Source organism: Mus musculus, chromosome 2 (genome assembly GCF_000001635.26).
Source record: "Mus musculus strain C57BL/6J chromosome 2, GRCm38.p6 C57BL/6J".
Classification (NCBI taxonomy): Eukaryota; Metazoa; Chordata; class Mammalia; order Rodentia; family Muridae; genus Mus; species Mus musculus.
Genome location: NC_000068.7, coordinates 150,015,017 through 150,039,208, shown reverse-complemented (window position 1 = coordinate 150,039,208; position 24,192 = coordinate 150,015,017).

The window sequence follows — 24,192 nt, the reverse complement described above, 5'->3', positions numbered from 1 at the left end:
AGTAAGTAATACTTTATAGTATGTTCTTAGAGAAAAGTAAGTGTTCTATTCTTGTTATCTCCAGTGGAGAAGGCAGATTTAGAAATAGTTTAAACTCTTCTGGGAATGGGAGCTGCTTGGATGGGTTGGTCAGTAAATTGCTTGCCTTGCAAATACAAAGACCTAACATTGAACATGTCACCCACCTAAAACTTTCACATACAGTGGTTCACACTTGTTTTCCTATCACTTAGGAGGTTGAGGCAGGTGAGCAGGTGAATCCCTGGGGCTCTCTGGCCAGCCAGATTAGCTTAATTGACAAATTCTAGGCCAGAGAAAAGACTGCCTCAAAAGGAGGTGTGCAGTATTACTAGGATGACACTCAATGCTATTCTCTGGCCTCTGTTTTTGTGTACACATATTCAGATGAAGATACACACACACACACACACACACACACACACACACTCACACACAAAGTGAGATAATCAATAAAATTCACTCCAAAACTGTAATTACTAAAGGGATGTACTTTAGTTTTAAAGAGGCAAATAGGTTAAAATAAAAGTATGTAAGAAGGTGTTACAAAACAATCAAAAGAGAAATAGATTATATTTGCCACATCTGTCTACACAGGCAGACTTTAAGACCAAAACTGCAATTTGAAGTACAGAAAGACATTTATTTATTTATTTATTTATTTATTTATTTATTTAAACTCCAGATTTTATCCCCCTCCTGGTCCACATCCCATACCTCCTCCCTACCCCCCTGTGTCCACAAGTATGTCCCTACCCCCACCCCACCAGACCACTAAACTCCCTGGGGTCTCCAGTCTCTTGAGGGTTAGGTGCATCTTCTCTGACTAAACCCAGACTGGGCAGTCCTCTGCTGTATATGTGTTGGGATCAGCTGGTGTACTCTGCCTGGTTGATGGTCTAATGTTTGAGAGATCTTAGGGGTCCAGGTTAATTGAGATTGCTGGCCTTCCTACAGAATCATCCTCCTCCTCAGCTTCTTTCAGCTTTCCCATAATTCAGCCACAGGGGTCAGCAGCTTCTGTCCATTGGTTGGGTGCAAATATCTGCATCTGACTCTTTAAGCTGCTTGTTGGGTCTTTCAGAGGGTAGTCATGATAGGTCTGTTTTTGTTTTGCAGGCAAATGGAAAGACCTAGAAAATATCCTGAGTGAGGCAACTCAGACCAAAAAGGACGTGCATGGTATGTACTCACTAATAAGAGGATATTAGGCAGAAGAAAAAAAGAAAAAGAAAGAAAAAAGGAAAAAGAAAAGAAAAGGGCCGAATACCCAAGATACAGCCCACTGAACTCAAAAAAGTCAACAAGCTGAGGGGCTCAAGTGAGGATTCCTCAGTCCCACTTGGAAGGGAGAAGAAAGCAACCACAAGGGGGGGAGGGAGGGATCTGGGAGGGAAAGGGGATGGGGGCGCAGAGAGGGGAACATGATCCTGTATTAGGTGGGGGAAAAGGACTGAAATACCTGAGAGCCAGCAGAAAGAATGGAAACGTGCAACCTGGGGAGGTAAGAGGTTGGGAGAACCCTCCAGAATATACCAGAGACATGGGAGGTGAAAGACTCTCAGGACTTAAAGAGTCGTTAGATAAAATGCCCTACACTGGGGAGAGCCACCTCCAGCAGAAAGACAGGGCATCAAGTGAGGGATGGGGTTACCACTCCACAGTCAAAACTCTGATCCATAATTGTTCCTGTCTGAAAGAACTGCAGGGATGGAAATGGAGAGGAGCCTGAGGAAAAGAAGGTCCAGCAATAGACCCAAAGTGGGATCCAGCTCAAGGGGATGCCCCAAGTCCTGACACTATTACTGAGGCTATGGAGCACTCACAAATGGGACAAAGAGAAAGACATTTTATTTCATTTTTTTTTAATTTAAACAATTTTTATCAGATATTTTCTTCATTTACAATTCAGATGCTATCCCAAAAGTCGCTTATACCCTACCCCCGCCCTGCTCCCCAACCCACCCACTCCTGCTTCCTGCCCCTGGAAATCCCCTATATTGGGGCATATAATCTTTGCAAGACCAAGGGCCTCTCCTCCTAATGATGGCTGATTAGGCCATCTTCTGCTACATATGCAGCTAGAGACATGAGCTCTAGGGGTACTGGTTAGTTCATATTGCTGTCCTCCTATAGGGTTGCAGACCCCTTTATCTCCTTGGGTACTTTCTCTAGCTCTATTGGGGGCCCTGAGTTCCATCCAATAGATGACTGTGAGCAGCCACTTCTGTATTTGCCAGGCACTGGCATAGCCTCACAAGAGACAGCTATATCAGGGTCCTGTCAGCAAAATCTTGCTGGCATATGCAATAGTGTCTGCGTTTGGTGGTTGATTATGGTATGGATCCCCAGATGGGGCAATTCCTTCCATCTCAGCTCCGAACTTTGGAAAGATGTTTTATAATAATAAAATTAAAAAACTATTAAAAGTGTACAGTTGTTTAGAACAAAACAAAACCCTGACATAACTAGACAAATGGTAATTCAGTCGTAATAGTGCAGTGCCTTCTTTAAAAAGTGATCAAAGCTCCTTGGGTACTTTCTCTAGCTCCTCCATTGGGAGCCCTGTGATCCATCCATTAGCTGACTGTGAGCATCCACTTCTGTGTTTGCTAGTCTCACAAGAGACAGCTACATCTGGGTCCTTTCGATAAAATCTTGCTAGTGTATGCAATGGTGTCAGCGTTTGGATGCTGATTATGGGGTGGATCCCTGGATATGGCAGTCTCTACATGGTCCATCCTTTCATCTCAGCTCCAAACTTTGTCTCTGTAACTCCTTCCATGGGTGTTTTGTTCCCAATTCTAAGGAGGGGCATAGTGTCCACACTTCAGTCTTCATTTATAGGTGGAACAACATTATGAACTAACCAGTACCCCGGAGCTCTTGACTCTAGCTGCATATGTATCAAAAGGTGGCCTAGTCGGCCATCACTGGAAAGAGAGGCCCATTGGACACGCAAACTTTATATGCCCCAGTACAGGGGAACGCCAGGGCCAAAAAGGGGGAGTGGGTGGGTAGGGGAGTGGGGGTGGGTGGGTATGGGGGACTTTTGGTATAGCATTGGAAATGTAAATGAGCTAAATACCTAATAAAAAATGGAAAAAAAAAGTGATCAAAGCAACTAAACATATAATCAACACAATATGGATGTGTTGCACTCATGTACTTAAACCACTCAGAATGTACTCTTAATCCCCTAGATCCAAAATGCCCAAGTCAATCCTTATGGTGATGGTGTCTTCTCACAGCATTTTGGTTATGTTTAGTTGCTGTATAACGAGATCCAGCCTTCCAGTAGATCACAGCTGAAGAAGGTAAATACTGACAGCCGAGATACTGTATGGCAAGGCTGAGGTAACAACACACACACCATGGTGGATATGTGAGCTAAGTGCACAGGAATTGAGAATGTCTAGCTTAAGTGATATTTGAGCCACTGTGAAGAAGATGAGGGGTCCTTATTTCAGTACTTGGGTGAGTCTGTCAAGTTTAAATCCATTGATTATGGTTCCTGGAAATGGAGCTTCGTGTTCAGCTGAGCAGATGAGAAGGGACAAGGACAGTGCTCTTTTCTAAGCTGAGGAAAGGACGGGAAATGTAGAAAGATGCACCATCATTTGAGGAAGACGCCATCACTTATCCTCACTCTACAGAGATGGTCTAGGACTCTCATGGTGACGAATGGACCTTCACGAATTCACTTAGCTATTGGTTTTTGAGAGCACACATTATAAATGCCACTGGGTGTCATGGTACCAAGCTCAACAGTGACAAGACCAAATATTTTCAAAAAATTTCCCCCAAATCTGGCCCTGGTAATTCCTAGAAATGACTGAAACACCATAACTGAGAGAACCCTAGCATTAGAGGGAAGAGATATTTCTTGGAAAAGGTATTCCCCAGTTATTCAAAGACATGATAGTCACATCATCACTTGCCCTGGATGTGGTGGTACACCACTATAATCCCACAGAAGATCTCAATCTGCTCCAACTCATGGCAGAAAGTGGTAGGGTAAGAATAAACACAAATGCAAAAGAGACAAAGTATGAGGGGCAGCACTGATCTGAAGCAACCACTCTGGGTAACCCAGTCTCTCCAGACTTTCCTTGAAGAAAGACACTAACTCTTTTGAAAGACCAAGCCTTTCCAAATCATAGTCTGGCCAAACACCACAGAGGAAGGGAACAAACAGAATAGAGGTAAAGGCTCAGCGTTCAGTTAAACCAGAAACCATCTATTTGTGTGACTTGAAACTGGAAAAGAAAGTGTAGTTTGGGACCAAACAGAAGAGGGACAACACCCGCACCCAGGACATAATTCTCAACAAGAAGTGAGGCAACCAGAGAACCACTTAGAAGTCACTTGCTGTTGCAGGTCACAGAACCAGAGCAGAACTTGAGCTGCTTGCAGAAAAACCTCCTGACTTTGATAGAGGGAGTAGTTTGTAAGCAAAATAAGAATGAGCACATAACAACTACAAGTAGAAGAAATCACATAGAACTTTAACGGCAGGCAATGCGCCTCTAGGGAGACAATAAATTTTTCAAAGAACACCATTTAATAATAACTAAAAGGATATGAGCCTGTCACCCCATCTCTCTCAGCACCACACAGTCTGGAGGGCTCCAAGGAGATCTGCTGCACCCAGGGGAACAGTCTACAGGGTTCCCAGGAGATCTGCTGGAGCGAGGGCATCAATCTGCATATCTCCCAGGAGATGGGCTGCAGCTATGGCCACAGATCTAGGAAATCTGGGAAACACGGGGATGCAAGAGGCAGACTTCTCACAGAGTCACCCATGCCAACTAACACCAGAGCCAATCAGATGGCCAGAGACAAGAGCAAGGTCATAAGTAACAGACGCCAATAAGATACTTTGACACCATAAGAAACCAGCTCTTCCACCACAGCAAGCCATGAATACCCCAGTATTCCTGAAAAGCATGATGCTGACCTAAAATCTCATCTCGTGAAGATAATAGAGATCTTAAGGGGGGATATAAATAAATCTCTTAGAGAAATACAAGAAAACACAATCAAATAGGTGAAAAATTGAACAAAGCAGTCCAAGACCTAAAAATGGAATAGAAAAAAAAAATCACAAATAGAGGCAACCCTGGATGGAAAACCTAGGAAAGAGGTCAGTAGCTACAGATGCAAGCATCACCAACAGAATACAAGAGATAGAAGAGAGAATGTCAGGTATAGAAAATGCCATAGACAATATTGACACAAAGGTCAAAGACAATATAAAGCATAAAAAGCCCCTCGCCCAAAACATCAGGAAATTTGGGACACAATAAAAAGACCAAACCTTCAAGGGGAGGCTCCAAGGCCTGACACTCTTACTGATGCTATGGGGTGCTTACAGCCTAGCATGGCTGCCCTCTGAGTGGCCCAACAAGCAGCTGAAAGAGTCAGATGGAGATACTTACACACAACCAATGGACAGAATCTGGTGACCCTGGTTGAATTAGAGAAAAGCTGGAAGAAGCTGAGGAGGAGGGTGGCCCCATAGGAAGACCAGAACTCTCAACTAACTGGGACCCCCGAGATCTCTCAGACACTGAGCCACCAACCATGCAGCATAAAGCAGCAGATATGAGGCCCCTGACACATATACGACAGGGGACTGCCTGGTCTGGCCTCAGTGAGAGAAGCAGCTAACCCTCAAGAGACTTGAGACCCAAGGGGATGCAGAGGTTTAGCAGGGTGGGGATGTAGGGGGTGAGGACATCCTCTTGGAGATGGGGAAGGAAGAATGGGATCAGGAACTATTGGAGGGCAGATCAGGAGGGAGATAAAGATTGGACTGTTAAAAAAAAGATTAAAAAATAATAATTAAAAACCAAAAAGAAAAAGAAAAAAGAAAAAACGAAATCTAAAAATAACAGGAGTAGAAGAGAACAAAGATCCACAGCTCAAAGGACCAGAAAACATCAACAAAATTATACAATAGAATTTCCCCAACCTAAAGAAAGAGATGACCATAAATTTACAAGAAGCCTATGGAAAACCAAATAGACATGAAAGAAAAATCCTCCCATCACACAATAATCAAAACATTAAATGCACAGAACAAAGAAAGAACATTAAAAGCTATTAGGGAAAAAAAGACCAAGTAATATATAAAGGCAGACCTATCAGAATTACACCAGACTTCTAAATGGAGACTCTGAAAGCCAGAAGATCCTGGACAGGTGTCATGAAGATCCTAAAAGAACACAAACACTAGTCCAGGCTGCTATACCAAGCAAAACTCTCAATCATCATAGATGGAGAAACCAAAATATTCCATGAAAAAACAAATTTAAACAATATATATTTACCAATCAAGCCCTACATAAGATTCTAGAAGGAAAACGTCAACACAAGACGAATAACTATACCAAAGGAAAAAGAAAAAAGACAATCATCATCTTACAACAAACTCCAAAGGAAAGAATTTCACACACAATTCTGCCTCTAACAACAAACAAAGTGGTTGCAAGCCAGTACAACCACTCTCGAAATCAATCTGGTGGTTCCTCAGAACATTGGAAATAATTCTATTTGAAGATCTACCTATACCTCTCCTGGGCATATACCTGAAAGAAGCTCCAACATATAACATGGACATGTGCTCCACCATGTTCATAGCAACCTTATTTATAATAGCCAGAAGCCCAAACAACCCAGATTGCCCTCAACAGGAAAGTGGATACAGCAAACGTGGTACATTTACACAATGGAATACTACATATCTATTAAAAAGGATGACTTCACAAATTTTGCAAGCAAATGGGTGGAACTAGAAAATATCCTGAGTGAGGTTATCCAGACCCCAAAGGACAAACATGGTATGTATTCATTGACAAGTGGACATTAGCCCAAAAGCTCAGAATACCCATGATACAACTCACAGACCACATGAAGCTTAACAAGAAAAAAAGGCCAAAGTGTTGATGCTTCAATTTCATTTAGAAGGGGGAATAAAATAATCACTAGAGGCAGAGGGAGGGAGCATCCTGAGTGGGAGAGAAGGCAGGGGAAATTGGGGACAGGTTCAGATATGGTAAGAAACACGAGAGGAGTCCAGAGGGCCAGGTGAATAAATAGAAACATGTAGCAGTGTGTGTGTGTGTGGGGGGGGGTGTAATGGGGGGAATCACTAGAAAGTTCCAGATGCCAGAGATGTGAGAGGCTCCTAGGACCCAATTGGGATAACATTAGCTAAAATTCCCAACAAAGGGGAGAGAGAACCTGAAGAAACCACTCCTGGTACATGGGCATTGTGTCCAGTTGTGGGAAGGGGTCACTCACCCATCTCAAAAATTTTAACCCAGAATTGTTCCTGTTTAAAGGAAATGCAGGGACACAAAATGGAGCAGAGACTGAAGGAAAGGTCATCCAGAGACTGCAACGCTTTGGGATCCAACCCATCCACAGACACCAAACCTTGACACTAATGCTGATGCCAAGAACTGCTTGCAGACAGGAAACCAGTAGGGCTGTCCAATAAAAGTCTCTGCCAGCACCTAACTAAGACAGGTGCTGACACTCAGAGCCATCTGTTGGACTGAGCCCAGGGACCTCAGTGTAAGAGCGAGGGAAGAACTGAAGGAGGTGAAGAGGATTTCAACCCCATAGGAAGAACAACAATATGAAATAACTGGACACCTCAGAGGTCCCAGGGACTATACTACCAACCAAAGAGTATTCATGGGTGGGTACATGGGTCTGATTACATGTGTAGCAGAGGATTGCCCTATCTGACATCAATGGGAGAGGAGGCACATGGTCATATGGGGGGCTTGTTGCCCCACTGGGAATGGGTTGGTGGGTGGGAGTGTACCCTATTAGGGGCAAAGTGGAGGGGGGATGGGAGAGGGGTTTGTGGAGTGGAGACCAGGAAGGGAAACAACATTTGGAATGTAATAATATAAATAAAATAATAAAGAAAAAAAAAGAAAAAAGAAAGAAAGAAAAGAGCTAGTCTGAGCCAAAGAAAAACTCACTCAAAAGTGTGTTAATATGAAAATTTATGGAAGTATGAAAAATACCATTTTCATCACTGAAATAAAATAAAATTAATTTACTTTAAGCAACATGTCATTTGTGGGGTATTTACATGGGTACAGTGTTTATATGAATGTAAATATATGATTATTTAAACCATGATGACCACAAAGAGCAAGAGCTTTGAGCCTATCTGAGATGCATCTTTTCTGCTTTAGAATTGTATAAAATCTCTAGGGAGGAATAGGTTAGTAGATGCAAAAAATAATAATAATAACTAAAAGGCCTTAATTCTAAATTATGTGTAATAACTCTAAATTTATATACACCTGTTGATATAAATTCACTATATTAGTTCCAAATGTAAATGGGACAGAAGTAAATGGTGAAATATCTAACACCACAGTCCTGTGAGCAACTTTAAAATGCTTCTTTCAAGTATTGATTAAACAAAATCAAGAAACTTGAGACAACTGATGCCAGACACCACGAGCTAACCTCTGCAGGACGTATTTCTCTGCAAGTGTCAAAGGACTGAGAGCATCCAGGGTGCAGTAGGTGATATCAGGTGATATCCACCAACCAAGTCCTCGAATATCCCCCAAACATCTGGAGATAAATCAGCATACTGAGAAACAGCTCTTAGGAATGGGGGGGGGGGGGGTAACAGTAGTAATCAAGAAATATCTTGAAATTAAAAATCTATAACATATTAAAATCTGAGTTGTAGCCAAAACTGTGTCTAGAGGGAAATTTGCATTTTTAATTGCAGATATTAAGGAAGGTAGAAATACTAAAATCCATGATATGACTATTATTTCCAGAAGTTATAATGATAATAGCAAACTTAACTCAAAATACATGGAAAGTAAAAATAATTAAGTTATTAATAACTAAATGAGTAGAAAACACAGATTTAAGTGTATTATGTTTTTATTCACACACATACACATACACACACACACATATAAACATATTTCTCATCTGGGCTGACAGTGCTCAAAACAACTCAAAACCAGCTGTGAGAGCCCTGCTTTCATTTGATAAAGCACATTTCTTGATTTCCATTTCCTTTTCCTTTTTTTGTTTTTAATCAAGAATCACATTGTATTACTATGATGTGGCAAAACTAACTCCAAAAGAAAGAGAAAGCAGTAAAAGTGACGTCATGTAACTGAAACTGTATTCTTGCTGATATACAATTTCTAACTTTAAATGGCATTTTGACACAAAGGTCAGGAAAAGCAAACATGAGTTCAATGTGTGAGTAAAAAGATAAGATCAGCCTTGGAAAAAGAAGCCCAAGAACCTGAGTGCTATGAAGGCAAACCTGGAGAAAGTGGTAACGGGAAACTGTAAGTAGGAAATGCCTCCTGAACTAACTTGAAGATATGAGTGTGCACAGAAGGTCACTTTTGCACAGGTGCTGCCTGTGTTCCATGCACACAGTAATCTCCAGAGTTCACTATCAGGTGTGTGTGTGTGTGTGTGTGTGTGTGTGTGTGTGTGTGCATTTGCCTGCATGTGCATCCATGAGCAAAGTTACATATGTTGTGTGTATGCACTGAACACACACTTTATAAAAACCAATGGCACAATGAAAGGACAATGAAAAATGACAATGTGAATAAACCAAAGAAATGTCAAATACAAGCTCAAAAGAATATCTACTTAGTTTTAATTACATCTGAAAATATATATGGATTGGATGGTTTCCTGGAATGGTATAAACCAATAAACCTGATTCCATCAGGTACCAGAAATCTAAGCAGCTCAAAGGCCACATGATAGATGGAGAATTTGTTCAGGTTATATTAAAAAAGCATTGGATGGGATGCTAGTAGACATTTACAGGAACAGGGTAGCATGGTATCTTCTAGAAGGTACTGCTGCTGTGAGAGGAGGTTGGAGCACTGTGGTTAATAGCCCCTTCTGCTGCACTACAGTGGGTAAAGACTGTGTACACATGTGCATGTGTGCCACCTGGTGCATGACCATCTATGCTGTGGGCAGGGGAGAAATGACTCCCTCTGGAGGCCTTGGGTTGCTACTCAGGCATGTGGGGTGTGAGGAAGCTAAATTGTTACATTTTTATAATGAGCACTCTGAATAATTTTTTACCATGCTCTTATTTTAAAATAGAAAATAGACAAAATAGTTATAGAAGACATTAAAGTAGTATTCCAGGGGCTATTTCTTATCAGCTAGTCAGATGCAAACATCAGAAGCAACTTTGAAAAGTCAGTCACTGATGTCAACTGTGCTGCTGCCTGAGGCTCAACTGTGTGGAGTCTGCAGCTAGGGCAGGCGTGAGGCTGGGTGTGGCAAGTCCAGGTCTTGTCGTCAGTCTGCAGGTAGCAATAAATACCTGAATTTAGTGGCTTTAGTTCTCTTTCTGCCAATGGCCGCTAACTAATACTTTAATGATGAAATAATATTAAAATTGGGCCTGGAGTGGAACTTCTGAAGTGAAAATGATGATTAAGATCCACAGCTGTTAAAAAAAAAAAAAAAAAAAAAAAAAAGGCCACAGCTGTCGAGATTTAGCAGAAATTGTCATAGTTTCCAAAGAATTAAATTCCTCATCTATTAAAAAATGACTAACAGAATTGTCAATTCAGCAGCTCGCATGACAATGAGAGTTCTTGAACTTTTAGTGAACTGTTTCTTTTAAAATGTTCTAATGAACATGACTTCAGAATGCAGTTCTCCAGTAATTACCAAGATCCAATACTCTTCTAATGAGCTCTTGGGTATCATAATTTCCTATGGACCTTGGGCTAAGGACAGATGAATAAACACCAAGGTAGGAATAGGTGGTGAGAGGCCTGGGTGGATGGTCATACCTCTGGTTCCAGTATACTGTTTTATATCTTCAATCTGTGGTCAGCCCCTTTATTGTTGAATCTGAAGGATGCTGGGTAACTTGTTTAGGAGAGCATGTGTACTGATTGATTTCTTCCAACTGGACACAAACTAGAGATGCCTGAAAGAAGGGGACATCATTTGAGGAGCTGCTTCCATCAGATTGGCCCATGGCAGGTCTGTGGGAGTATTTCCTTAACTAATGCTTGGTAAAGGAGGATCCAGAACACTCTGAGCAGTGACATGCCTAGAAAACATACGAAAACAAACTGAGTACGCCAGTAAGTTGTTTTTCCTCCATGTTTTCCGCTTCAGTTTCCACCTTAAGCTTCTGTCCTAGAGTTCTTGCCTTGATTGTCTCAATGATGGGCTATGATGACATGGAACTGTCAGCTAAGTAAACTCTTTGCTCATGGTGTTTTATCATAACACCAAACTGGGTGGGGTGGAAGGGGGGCTGCAGTGGTGGCTGCAGCAGCCAGTGAAGGGGTGAGTGGCAGGAGGCTGCTGCCATGTCTCTCAGCCTGGGTATGGCTATTGTATTAAAATTAGTGAACAGCATCACTTTTATGCGGTAGATGGGCATTGTGTGTGCTAAAAGGTGAAGTACTTCATACTTAACAGACAATTGCAATGGCTGTTTGCTGAATTGGAAATTTTCTAGCTTACACCTCAGTCCCTAAAGTCTTGATGCTGTTGGAGGGGGTCTGTGATTCATACTACATCTAAAGTAGAAGAGACTTTTAGTGAGAGTTGCCAGTGTACTAATAATCTAGAGGACAATGAGACAGGGAGGCAGGGGAGGGGGGAAGTGACTTTGCACTACAGTGGGGTCCAGACCTCTGCAGCACAGAGCTCTCAAAGGTTGTCTGGGTATAAACTGTCTCTGATGAGACAAATCCAGTTTTCATTTCCATTAACCTGGAAGCTTTCATTAATTACTTGTTTAAATATTTTAATGTGATTCAACTATGAAATACGGATGAGGTCTTTCCAGTTAATCTTTGTAGGGGAGCAGATGTTCTTAGAGTACCTTGGAAAAGAAAGGGAAATCTGGCTGTGTATAGTAAATGAATCTCTGTAGAGTCAGCAGGCCCTTTAACATCCTGATTCTCCTACATGTACCCCAAACCAGCAGTAAACATAGAGAGAAGAGTTAATGACTGTGATACAGAGTTCCGTAGATGGGTGACTTTTCAATAGCTCAAATCAATTTTAATGCCTTTATTGTTTGAATTATTCACTTAATTTAACTATTAATGTGTATATGTTAAATGTTATTTTAGTACAGTGGAAGATAGTGAAAACTAAAGATACAGAAAAAATTGAAAAATGACCTATTTGTATATCATTGTACAATTAAGGACAACTAATTACTTACAAAAAACATTTTATTTGCATTTAACCTCTGTTACTTGGATCCATTATGTAAAACACCTGCTTTATGTTTTAGGAGGCATTGTGTCCATTCAGAAAGAATAAACTATGGACGAGCTCTGGCCAGTAACAAATAGAGTCAAGGGGGTAGTTCTCCTTTTCTCTGGGTCTCTTAGCCTTCAGAAATTGTTCCATGCAAGTGAGTGACATGGTCTTGCTAAAAAGTTCTTTGCGGGTCCCATAATGGACTCTGCGATTCTGAATGCCAGATTTTGTTTCCTTGGTTTTTCTTTGTTCAGGAAATCACTAGAATGAGCACTCTCGGGTAAGGTCTGCTTTATAGGTATGAAACCCAAGGCTCTTTTGTTAAATGTATAATGGACTCGACATCTTACCTTCTTAATGGTAATACTGTATCTGATAACACAGTGTTGTCCAGTTCTGCTATGGTCAGGGTGTTCTGCAACAGAACTGATAATGTACTTATAACCACTTGAGAACCAAGTTTCCAGACCCAGAAAAACCATAGTCTTTCTCCTAAGCCATGGTTTGTTGGGAAACTAGCTGAACAGAAAATCTTTTTTTTTTTATCTGAAAACCTAGCTTGCCAAAAATATGCCAGAAGAGTGCTCTATAATGAAAGGATCACAATGAATGTTTTAGTATACACACACACACACACACACACACACACACACACACACACACACACAAAGCCAAAGATCCAAAGAGTAGTGAACTGCCATATCACCTCTAGTTATTATTAACAACAATTCTATCAAACTCATGGTCCACAGGCTGTATAATAAGCAAAAAATATCCTTGGGAAGCATAGGTTGTTTTAGATATTGTGACTGCATGATAACCCACCCCAAACCCTGATTTAGTCAAGGATATTTACAACACTCATGACTAAGAAGGTCAGAGGTTTGTATCCAGAACAGATTGTAGTGTTGTCTTGTGGTATCCCTGACCCCAAGAAGCCGAGTGCCCAGCAAAAGGTCCATAAGCCGTGTATGCTGATAGGTTGGATGGTCATGTTATACACTCCACTTGAGTTCAGGAGACACAGACAGCCTTTTCCAGGGACAGCAGAGAATTGCAATGTGATAACACAGGGGTAGATATACCTTGGTCAGCTGCCTTTAAAGGTTGTGATTGGCAACATTCTTTGGTGAAGGTGACATCAGGGCTAATACCAGTTGGACACATAGGGACATACCCTGTGACAGTAGAATGCTGGGATTGGGGAAAATCGCAAGGAAGAAGGTTCCCCAAGAAGCTAAGTTATTGCAAGGTTCATGGAGGGTCTATGACCCATTGACTTTCTTCATGTCCAAGACATGAGTGGTAATTGGAGTTTCCAGTAGTAGGTAAAGAAGATTGGATCATTCAGCCAATGGCAACAAACTGAAGAATCAGCAACATAAAAGTTAAGAGGATCTTTCATCAGGCTGTATCAAAAAGGCTGAGCCCCAGCAAGGGTTGTTGTGCCTTTTACCTTCTTCCCTTAGCCAAAGGACTTCCTGTGCCAAAGACCAACACCTATGAGTGTAGCTCTGACCCCTGCAGGACTTTTCTGACTCTATACCTTGGGGGACTTCTTCCTTCTGGAAGTCAGACTTCCACGAGGGTTGGTCTCCCTTCTGGAAGCCTGTAGTAACTTTCTGAAAACAAACACTACAGAAATCCAGAGGAAGAGGCTGGGAGTAGTTGTTATGTTGTCCACCTGGTCAGTACTAACAGGGCATTCTAGACATCTCTGATTATGTCATGATGAGCTCTCACTACTCAAACTACCTGCCTGGGAGGATGGCATGAGGGTCTGGAACTCCATTTCAGGATGCTAGGCTGTTAAGGGGTTGCTCTTATGCATTATCCCTAAAGGAAAGCATAGATCATGAATTTGGGAAGATATACAAATAAAAGTTGCTGTCACTCAGTCCACCCAGCCTTGGAATAGCTTCCTGTATTCCCTAGACTCATAAATGGCACTGGAAGACTGAGTATTATCTTTAGGAAACACCAGATCATGCCATGCCAAGGAGGCTAACAGGGTGTTAGAGTTCTTTTGTGGCATGGATACATAGTAAGATGATGTTTATGAGGGGAAGCTATAGTCTGGGGGCCTAGAGGGGGGCTTCCCTGTGCCTAGGATCTAGTCCATCTTGTGTTCTTCATGGTAGAGTGTTCCTTTCTGCACTTAAGTATTCACATCTCTGAACCCACTTCTTCCAGTAAGACTTGCTCTGTTGGAGCCAAAGGTGACTTTCAGGGATAAACTTGTGTTGGAGTGTAAGGTTCTTCTGGGAAAGCCAGGCTCAGCTGGCAGGGACCTACCTCCTTCCTTGGTATCTTCTTCTCTCCCTGGCACCCAGTTCACTTCCCTGCAAACACCAAGCTCACAATTGTTTGGAAGATGTCTCTGAGACCTGATTTGTTTGGTTTTGTTTTGGGTTTTTTTTTGTGTGTTTTGTTTTGTTTTGTTTTGTTTTGTTTTTTTAGTTAATTTTTGTTCCTAGTTGCAGAACGTCACATGTCCTTGCATGTCACAAATTGTGACTCACTCTGCCTTTTCCACAACAGATGATAGAGTTCAAACAGAGGAGTGGTTTGTGGTGTTGGAGGTTAGACAGCTACATGATGAGCCCCTAGTGAGTTTGAAGGTAAAGCAGCAGTTGGACAGTATTACAGATGATATGCATGCAAAGTGCTGACTGCTCACAAAGACAGCTGGGAGTATTCAAGGAGCAGAGTCAGAAATCTGCCTGCTGGGCTAGATTTCCTGTATATAGCAGACTTTCCTGAAGCCCAGTAGAGGGCAACAAAGGCTAGAGAGAGGCTCTGTAGACCTTTGTCCTGCCTGGACAACACAGACATGTGGATGCTTAATTAATGCAAATGTGTCTTAATCATCCTCAAATGGGGCTCCTGGTGAGGGTTGCTATGGTCACAGGCCTCTGTCTTCCACATTAGCTCCGTATGTCCAGGTCTAATTCAGGCAGTGCGTGACTGTGCTGTGAGCCCTGGGTACCCATAGCAGTTACCACAAGCAATCTTGGCATCTTTTCCTCCTGCCACATTCCAAAAGTCACTGGAGGTCTCCATGACTATGAACCATGATGAGAATGAGTCGTCTGGTAAGCTTTGTTCCCAGTTTCTGCCACATCTGTACCTTGAAACACTGCCAGGTAAGGTGAGGGCAGAAGGAACTAAATAAAAAGGAAGAAGAAAAATAGGCTCAGAGAGCTCATACAAGCTTGTTTTTGACTGTCCAGGCTTCAGGTCTGGCAAAGAGGTTTATGGTATTGGGTAGTTTTATGCCAGTGTATTAAGTTGAGTTGTGCTTTGTGTCATCTAGTGTCTCAAAAATGTGCCAAGAAAGTAAGATATGAGTCTGTTTTCAGGTAAATTTGGAATTGGTGTGTATTTCCCTCAGGCCACACAGAACAGTTGGGTTGATGAGCCAGTATTCCCCATTTTGGAGCAGAATTGGATCCTAACCTATATCATACGCTTCTAATGTTGGGCCTTATATATAAAGGTTGCTGTAGTAGAGGCATGCTTCTCTTTACTTACCCTTAAAAGTTGCTGCTGCTGCTGCTGCTGCTGGTGGTGGTACTGGTGGGAGGGGAGAAAGTTAGGGACCATGCCTTAGTGGAGTAGATTTCAGTCAAGACACCTTAGCCAAACACTTTCCCTTACCACAGTAGGGGGAACCACGTAGAAGTGAATCCTATTGACTTGTGCCACCACATACGGATGACTCAGGCATCAACACAGATGTGCAGTATTTCTGCACCAGCTGTTGTAGTAGGGAAGGTATTCTTGGCTACGATGTACATCAAGTAACATCTGTGGGGTGGCAAGCCTCTGTGAGTGAAGTTATTGTCCTTCTGTTCTTGTCCTCCTCATTAAAGGCACAGAGGCTTACTGTATTGTTTTCAGAGTTTGTTCCATGAAGCCATGTAGGTCTGTTAGCCCTAATATCTAAGATTAAGGCAACATATGGTTGGATACTCATGTAGAGAGGCTAGATCTCTAGGGTTGGACTGTTGCATGTCCATATGTCTGTGGCTTGGGGCTAGAGAAAGCATTTTGAGCCTGGGGCTGAGAACTGTAAGCTTAGAGTTTGTTTTTGTAGCAAGGCATATGCTTTAATTGTGCCATGACTAGGCTCTGGAAGCAGAATTCTTGTAGAAAACTTCAAAGGAATCTCTGTGGCTGTCTTGAGCCCATCTCAATTGAGACAATACTAGCTGCTAGAGCCAAAGGATCTTAAAGGTCCACAATCCCAAATACAAAAGGTTATGTATATTCATTAAAGAGCCCAATATATTATGTCTTTGTTGACAGGTAGCTTTTTTTCACCCCAAATGTCCTGGCAAGAATCATTTCTTCACATGCCTTCAGCAAAGTCTGTCCCTGCAAGCAGCCCTGGCCCCTTCTTCCATTTCCCTTTTGAGTTTTATCCTGAATTCCTTTTCCTTACCTGTTGTACCAAGTCCTCCATACCTGACTTCTGGATGTGTTTCTGGGTCTCCTTTCCAGCACTCTAACCTTTTGTCCAATCTTTGGTAACCCTGTGTCTTTCTTACCTGACAGGAATTATGAACTATCTTCCTCCAAGGATGGCAGTTGTTTGTGGCACTGTGCTAGGGATATTCCACCCCCCCCCCCAAAAAAGGAAGAGGAATGAAGTTAAATAAGTGTTCCAGAAAGTGCTCCCCTTCTTTGGCAAGCTAAAAAAAAAAAAAAACCAAAACAACAACAACAACAACAACAACAAAACAAAAACAAAAAAAACCTAGAGAAATCTCAATGTGTACAATCAGGTAAGGATTCTTCCATCATATCATATCCTGGGGCTTTGTTCCATCACAGGATCCACAGGATGAAGGAACAAATGGAAATGGTGAGCTTGAAGAACTGATTCTACATGGGGATGCATGCCACCTTTAGCATCTGATACTGCTCACCCTCCTCTTACTGTCTTGCTTTGGGCGCATAATAGAGAATCCCTGTGGTCAGAGTACCTGCCATTGCTAAGGACTTCTGAGAGATTTAAAAAAATGCTCATCTAGGAAACATCACTCTACGTGTCTCTTATGGCAAATGCATCCTCATTTCTAGATAGCAATTCATGTTTGCTTTATTATATTATTATTACTAAATAATTCATAGTGCTAACACACATGTATACACACACACACAGAGAGAGAAAGAGAGAGAGAGAGAGAGAGAGAGAGAGAGAGAGAGAGAGAGAGAGAGGTTTCCTCCATCCCTCCATTCTTCTTTTTCCTCTCTGGTATAGTTTTCTTAGCACAGTACCTGGTCATGCCAGCCTCTCTGTTCTGTTTGGTAAAAGTATCACTTCAAGTGAATGAGATATGAAATTGGGGTTGTAAGAGATGGGTAGATCTGGAAGGAGTGAGTGAGGGCAAATATGATCAAAGTACATCATATTAAAGAATTAATAAAATGTTATATTAAAATCAATTTGTGAGTAGATGGACAGATGGATGCACAGATGGATGGATAGATGGATGGATGGATGGATGGATGGATTGATGGATGGATGGATGCACTTTCCAAGAACCCGTGTGTTTCACTTCTCTTATTATCCAAACATATCAAACCCATCAGTTGCCATGACTGTTGTAAATTTTGTATGCTTGGTTTTGATAGAATTTAGAAGGAAAATGAGATGATGTTCATTGAGGTGGCATGTGCTCCATTTATACCACAGTCATTGGAGCACCCTCTTACTGCATCCACATATTACCAGTGGAAAGCCATTCTGGTGTTGACCATGGTGTTGTCAATTGAGTAAGTTGTGGAAGGAGTTTTTAATGAAACTCAAAAATTAGTGGAAATTGGTCCAGAAAAACAAAACAGGGAGTGAGGAAAGGCAAGCAGTACTTGACATGTGTTTGGACAAATAAAATCACTGGACTAGAGGGGTGCCTGGCACTCAAGAGGCCACAAGTAGTCTCTCTGGGCAGCCAGTGCAGTCACAGAGGTTTCAGGGAGAGAGGACAGATGACGCTTCTCAGGGACACTGGATTTATAGCAGCTTTTCAAAAGAAGTCTGGCTAGGGATCAAAAAGAAAATTATCTTCTGCAATGCTTCATTTCCTTAAATTTACAGCGTCAATAATTCCTTTTGCTCTTACTGCCCAGCCTGTAGACTGAGCAGGTGGAAACAGAGCATAAAGAAGATTTCCAGGGCACTTCTCTGACAAACACAGATCAGCCTTTCCCTCAGGACAACCACGGTCTGCGACCTTGGTTTCTTCTCATCTTGCATGGACCTTTTCCCTGCCCTACAATTTCCTAATCCAAGGCAGAAACCTCATATAGCATGATCTGTAGGTCTCCCAAGACCAAGGCTTGGATCAGTGATTCTGCCCCAGTTGATGGAAAATCCACAAGGATGTTCAATCCACAAGGAACACAGAAAAAAAATTAGGGCCAGTCTGTGTAACATGGAGCACACGTGGCCAACCTTGTCAGCAGCACTAAGAATGTTTATTAACTTTCCCAAGACATTTTAAGTGTTTCACTGGAGCTACACTGGGGGATTTTTTTCCTCCAGTCAAACATCTGCTCCCCAAGCCAGTCACCTTCATGATTGTCATTCTGTCTACCTAACTCCTCCATGCCTAGAAGAGCCTCCTTTCCTCATACGGTTGTCTCACTCTTCTGACTGCTGCTTCCCATCACATTGACCTCTCCAGCTCTGTCTTATTTTGATGTCCTCTAGAAATGGGTTCATTCTGTCTTTGTTGAGAGAACCACCGTGGAAGATGTTGGAAATGGTGTCCAACATAGGCACAGTTGGCACTTATTTCATAGACACTGATTTATTACATTCTGCTGTTTCCAAGGGACTAGATTTTCTATATATTCCTCAGCTCTACTTCAATGGCAAACCTTTGACTGGCTACAAGCTCCTAATGTGTTTTCTTAGTCATGAAATCTATGAACTCGCATGCCCAGCACTTTGAATGTGTGTGTGAAGGGAATGCCATAGCCTAGTTTCATTTGCTTAACAGTATCTGCACTTCTTTCTTGGTATCTTTGAATCATCTTGGACCTGAAGATCACAGAGCCTTTTTAAATTGGCACTCAGTCTACATTGGGCCTATGTGGTCTAAATCTTGCTGCATCTCTGCTGCCATATATAGAAACCTGTTTCTGTGAATGCAGGCATTAGTGGGGGTGGGGTGGGGGGGCGGGGGGGGGGCTCCATCCAGAAGCCTCAGTCCCCTTCAATGAAGAACTTCATTTGTGAGCATGATACAGGCCAGAATTACCCAAGACAGTTTCAGTGGGACACTGGCTTGATCAGATTGGCTTGTTAATTTGTCTGAGGGGTATTTTATTGTTAGCTTACTGATGTGTGGAGGGCCCAGCCCACTGGAGGTGGTATCACTGCTGAACCAGTGATCTTAGATTGCATAACAAAGCTAGATGTACATGTCATAAGAAGAGAGCAAGTAAGTAGCTTTCTTCTATGGTGCTTGTCTCTAATTCTGCTTGAATTCCTGCCACAACTGCCCTAAATTATAAACCAAATAAATCCTCTGCTCACCAAGATATTCTTATTTTCAGTATTTTTATCACATCAACAAAACAAAACCACAACATTATGTCTTTCCTCTTTTAATGGAATATGACAATGTTAGAAAGTGTGGAAGGAAGGACAAGATACAGACGTTAAAAATGGCTGTGTCCCTTTATCTAGAGAGGGGATGTAATAGGTCTATGATTCACTTGCTAGTGTAAAACTCAAATTCCCTTTTTGTACCAGACCTATTTGAAGTATCTGAGCACAACTGTTAATTGTATCTTTGAAACAATAACTTTAAAGGATTTTCATATTTTTAAATTTATGGAATTTTTAAAATAACAAAAGAAAATGTCATTGTAGCATAGAAGGAATGGGCCACTCATTCTCCACCAGAAGTCTAAAGTTTGGGGGAAATTTTCTATGCAAAATGGTCAGGTTGCACTGACAACTAGTGTTGGCTCAAACCCAGAAGCTTCCCCCTCCTCAGGAAATAACATATTTGGGTTTTATACATGATTTATCTGCACCTGTCCCTCAGTGTTCACACTGCTACATGGTGTCCTATATCACTTGAGTTTCACTTTATGTAATGGTCATAAAGTATTATGGTGGGTCTTCCAATTCTTACTTAAGAAAAGATCTTTGGACACAGTAGTCTCAAGAAGCACAAGTAGGAAATGAAGACATGAGACAGGGAAAAGTTGGAAAATAGAACAGTGTTAGTAATCCACTACTGGCATTTGCCTAACCTTGAACACACTTGCCCCAAACTAAAAATAACTCAAACTGGCTTAGTTGGTGAGTGGATAAACATTCTATAGCCACAAACTGGAGCACTACTCAGCATTGAAAACGGATAAATGTTGTTGCCAGCAATGATCTGGAAGCATTTTGAAGGTAGGTTGTGGAACGCCAGACTCAAAAGCCTACATAGTCTCTAATACTGGTCATGTGGTACTCTGGAATACCTTTAGAGGTACCATTCCATAGAGGAGAGCTCCTTTCTGGCTTACTTCCCATGACTTGTTCATATAGCTTTCTTATTACAGAAATAAGCATAAGAATAATGACCAGTAGCTCTCATGGAGGGTGGGTGGGGCAGGCAGTGGCTCCAAGGAACATAAGCTGCTATATTCTGCATGGCTTGGGTCCTGAAATTTTGATGAAGGGTGACAAAAGAATAAAGAAAGGACAGGCATACATACATACAGAAAAGCTGGGGTCAGGTTGGGCGTATGAAGTTGGATGGAGTGGCACCTACTAACATACCCCCAACCTCAGCATGTTTATTTTGTACAGCACTGGGGCAGGAATGTCTAGTCTCTGTAGACAACCAGTCTCAGACAGTTAACATATAGGAGAAGGAAGAAGATTCAGTTGCTAGTGTTTGTACACACTGATCAATTGTCTGTAAAACTTGTAGTTAGACTAGAGGAAAAGAAGGTTTTAAAACTTTAGGCATGGCCCATGTAAGGATAGCTTTGCCAATTTGCCATGGGTCCAATGCCTTGGTCTTTGTTATGGCTGTGCCCAAGTCAACAATGTACATTCACTTAGGACTTCACTCTCCCAGGGCTTCCTCCACACCTTCAAGTATGTGGGTTATGTTAATGAACTGTCGTTGCCTATGGTGGTTTTTACTTATCAGTGTATATTGTTTAAACTCTTGCAATTGTACAGTCTTGGGCTCACAGTAAAGGAGAAAGATAGGTAGGAAGTTTTAAAAAAATGTGTTCTTTAAAAGCTCCACAGAAAGGAGTCGGCTTGGCAGCCTCTGTTCCCAGAGAGTGGAAGCTGGGTGCTGTCATGGCACCAAGAAGTGGCAAAGGATTCCAAAAAATGGTTCTGAGGTCTGGTGTGTGTTCAGCATCCGTGACACCTCCAGGTCTCATTAGTCTGGCTCTGGCCTCTGCCTATCTGTGATGTCTCCCGGCCCTCCAAATATGATGGTAAGGGGTGGGGGCAGGGAAAAGAGATGCCATCTTCTGCTCACTCTTTCAAATGGGTGTTAGTGAGATTAAAGCTAGAAAAATGAAGCAATATGTTAAACCATGTTTGTTTCCTGTCCAGGCTTCTCCGAGAAAAAGAAGCCAATCCTGCTGTACTCCTTGGGCTCTTATTCTGAAAAGGCTGATGAGTCCCTCATTTCTACCCCTTCCTACCCTGTCTCTGCAAATGATGAAGGACAGCCAGACACACAATTAAGCCAGCAAGACCCAGGGAGCTGCTCTAGCCAAGAGCGGTGGACAACTGCCCCACCTTCCTACAGTGGGTCTTGGGGGTGTGGCCTATAGGCCCTCAGGGTCCCTGGTGAGGTAAACCTCATCTATTCATGGCCATTGCCTGATTTTACAGGCAGCCTCTCCTAGCTTCAGCCCTTTTGGGGCCTCACACCACTTCCCCTGTGCTTCCTGGGATTGTCTCTCAAGCAAACCACTGGAACCAAATCCATAAAGGGAGCTGCAGGGGCAGCTACCCAGGGCTTCATTTTTCTTTTCTTTCCTCCCCCTCCTAACATGTCTCTAACACAAGAATTGACCTTCCCAACCCTGCTTGGTTTTCTCGTGTCATCAATATTTTTCCAGCTCACTAGAGTAGGTAATGGGAACTACTGCTGCAACCACAGCCATTGTAGACATTGAGTCCTACCCTGCAGCAGGAACCTCAGGGAAGTACCATGCACCTATGTGACTTTCTGGAGATGAAAGGAAGGTCGGCACAGCTGTGTTGTGAACCAAAATTCTTCCAAGAAGAGGTTTCTTCTTTCAAGCGCACATTTTTCTCAGTACAGCAGTTTCTCCAGTTCCCTGGTAGCAGCCGCCAGAATCTCTAAAAGGCTGACAGCAGCTCTGGGGAACTGATGAGCAGCAGGGGCTGGATGCCCTTGGCTGAACATTTGAACTGGGTCTTTCCCTTTTGTAGCTGTGCTGATATTTGCATATGTGGGCAGCAGCCTTTGGGGGTCTGTATTGCTCCTTTGTGAGAAGAGAAGCAGTATTGTGGTGTAGAATCCACACCTGAACTTCGAGTGCCTCAGTTTCCTTGTCGAATGTAAAAATAGCTTTCCCACATGCATATTTCATAAGGGCATTATTAATGGGATCAGATTTAATCAGATCTAAGTACATATGCCTTACACATCTTTTCCCCAAAGTAAGTCAAGTACAGAGGGAGTTGCAGAGTTGTGGGCAGCCATGCTATAGGGCTGGGAATGAGAATCACACATACACTATAACTGTCACTGCTGTTCCTCAGGAGCCCCTATATTATGCCTGTCTGTCCTGTCATTTTACAGTGCTACTGTACCAGGTGTTTGCCTCTCCTACTTTGAAGATGAAGAAAGCGAGGCTCAGAGATGTGTGATTATGTTGGTGAATGGGACTTTGCCGTTCATGTCTGCTGACCTTAAATTTTATGTCTCAAGCTGCTGCATTACAATGAAAAGAAAAGAAAAAAAAACATGGAGATTGCTGGGACTTGAGAACAGAGATATATAAAAGTTCCTAGCTCATACTAAATGAAAAGACTATGAACACCCATACCATACACACACACACACACACACATCCACACACACACATGAACCTCACTCATATGGTGTGCACTGTGCCTTTGCCTGTGTGTACATGCACATGCATGTATGAAATGTGTATTAAGCTGGATACATGGCTTACTAGATAAAGTGCTTAATGCATAAGTATGAAGACCAGAGTTTGAATCCTCAGCACCCACATTCAAGCTAGATAGGCATAGTCTCCCTGATAGAATCCCAGCATTTAAGAGGTGAAGGCAGGGGATTCCTGAAGCAAGCTGGGTAGGTCAACTAGAAGAATCTTTGAGCTCTGAGTTCAGCAGAAAAACCCTGCTTCAGTAAGTAATCAGAGAACAACTGAGGAGAACCTGAGTTCAAGCACTGGTCTACACACACATACACACACACACACACACACACACATGGGTACAAATGGGGTACACATACAATGTGCACACATGTACAAATATGTACAAATATGAACATACACATGCATAAGCACAACCCACATACACACATGCAAAAGACATTGTGTATGGTGAATGCACACACTTTAAAATGATTAGAAGTAGTGTGAACTCCACTCATCCCAAGAGCTGGATTTTGACAGCATTCCAGTCATGCTTCTGTTGCCTGCCAGCCTCATGCCTCCTCTCGGACAGAACTACCACCTCCTTGAAGTGTGTGTGGTATTCTTTGGTCTCATGTTACTACTTTTTCACCTGCGCATACTTCATACTTGCTGTTTCTTGCTTTGAACCAGGTTTACATGGATCATAGCATAGGTTACCTGTGCCATGTGGGTTTTACTCACTGTTGC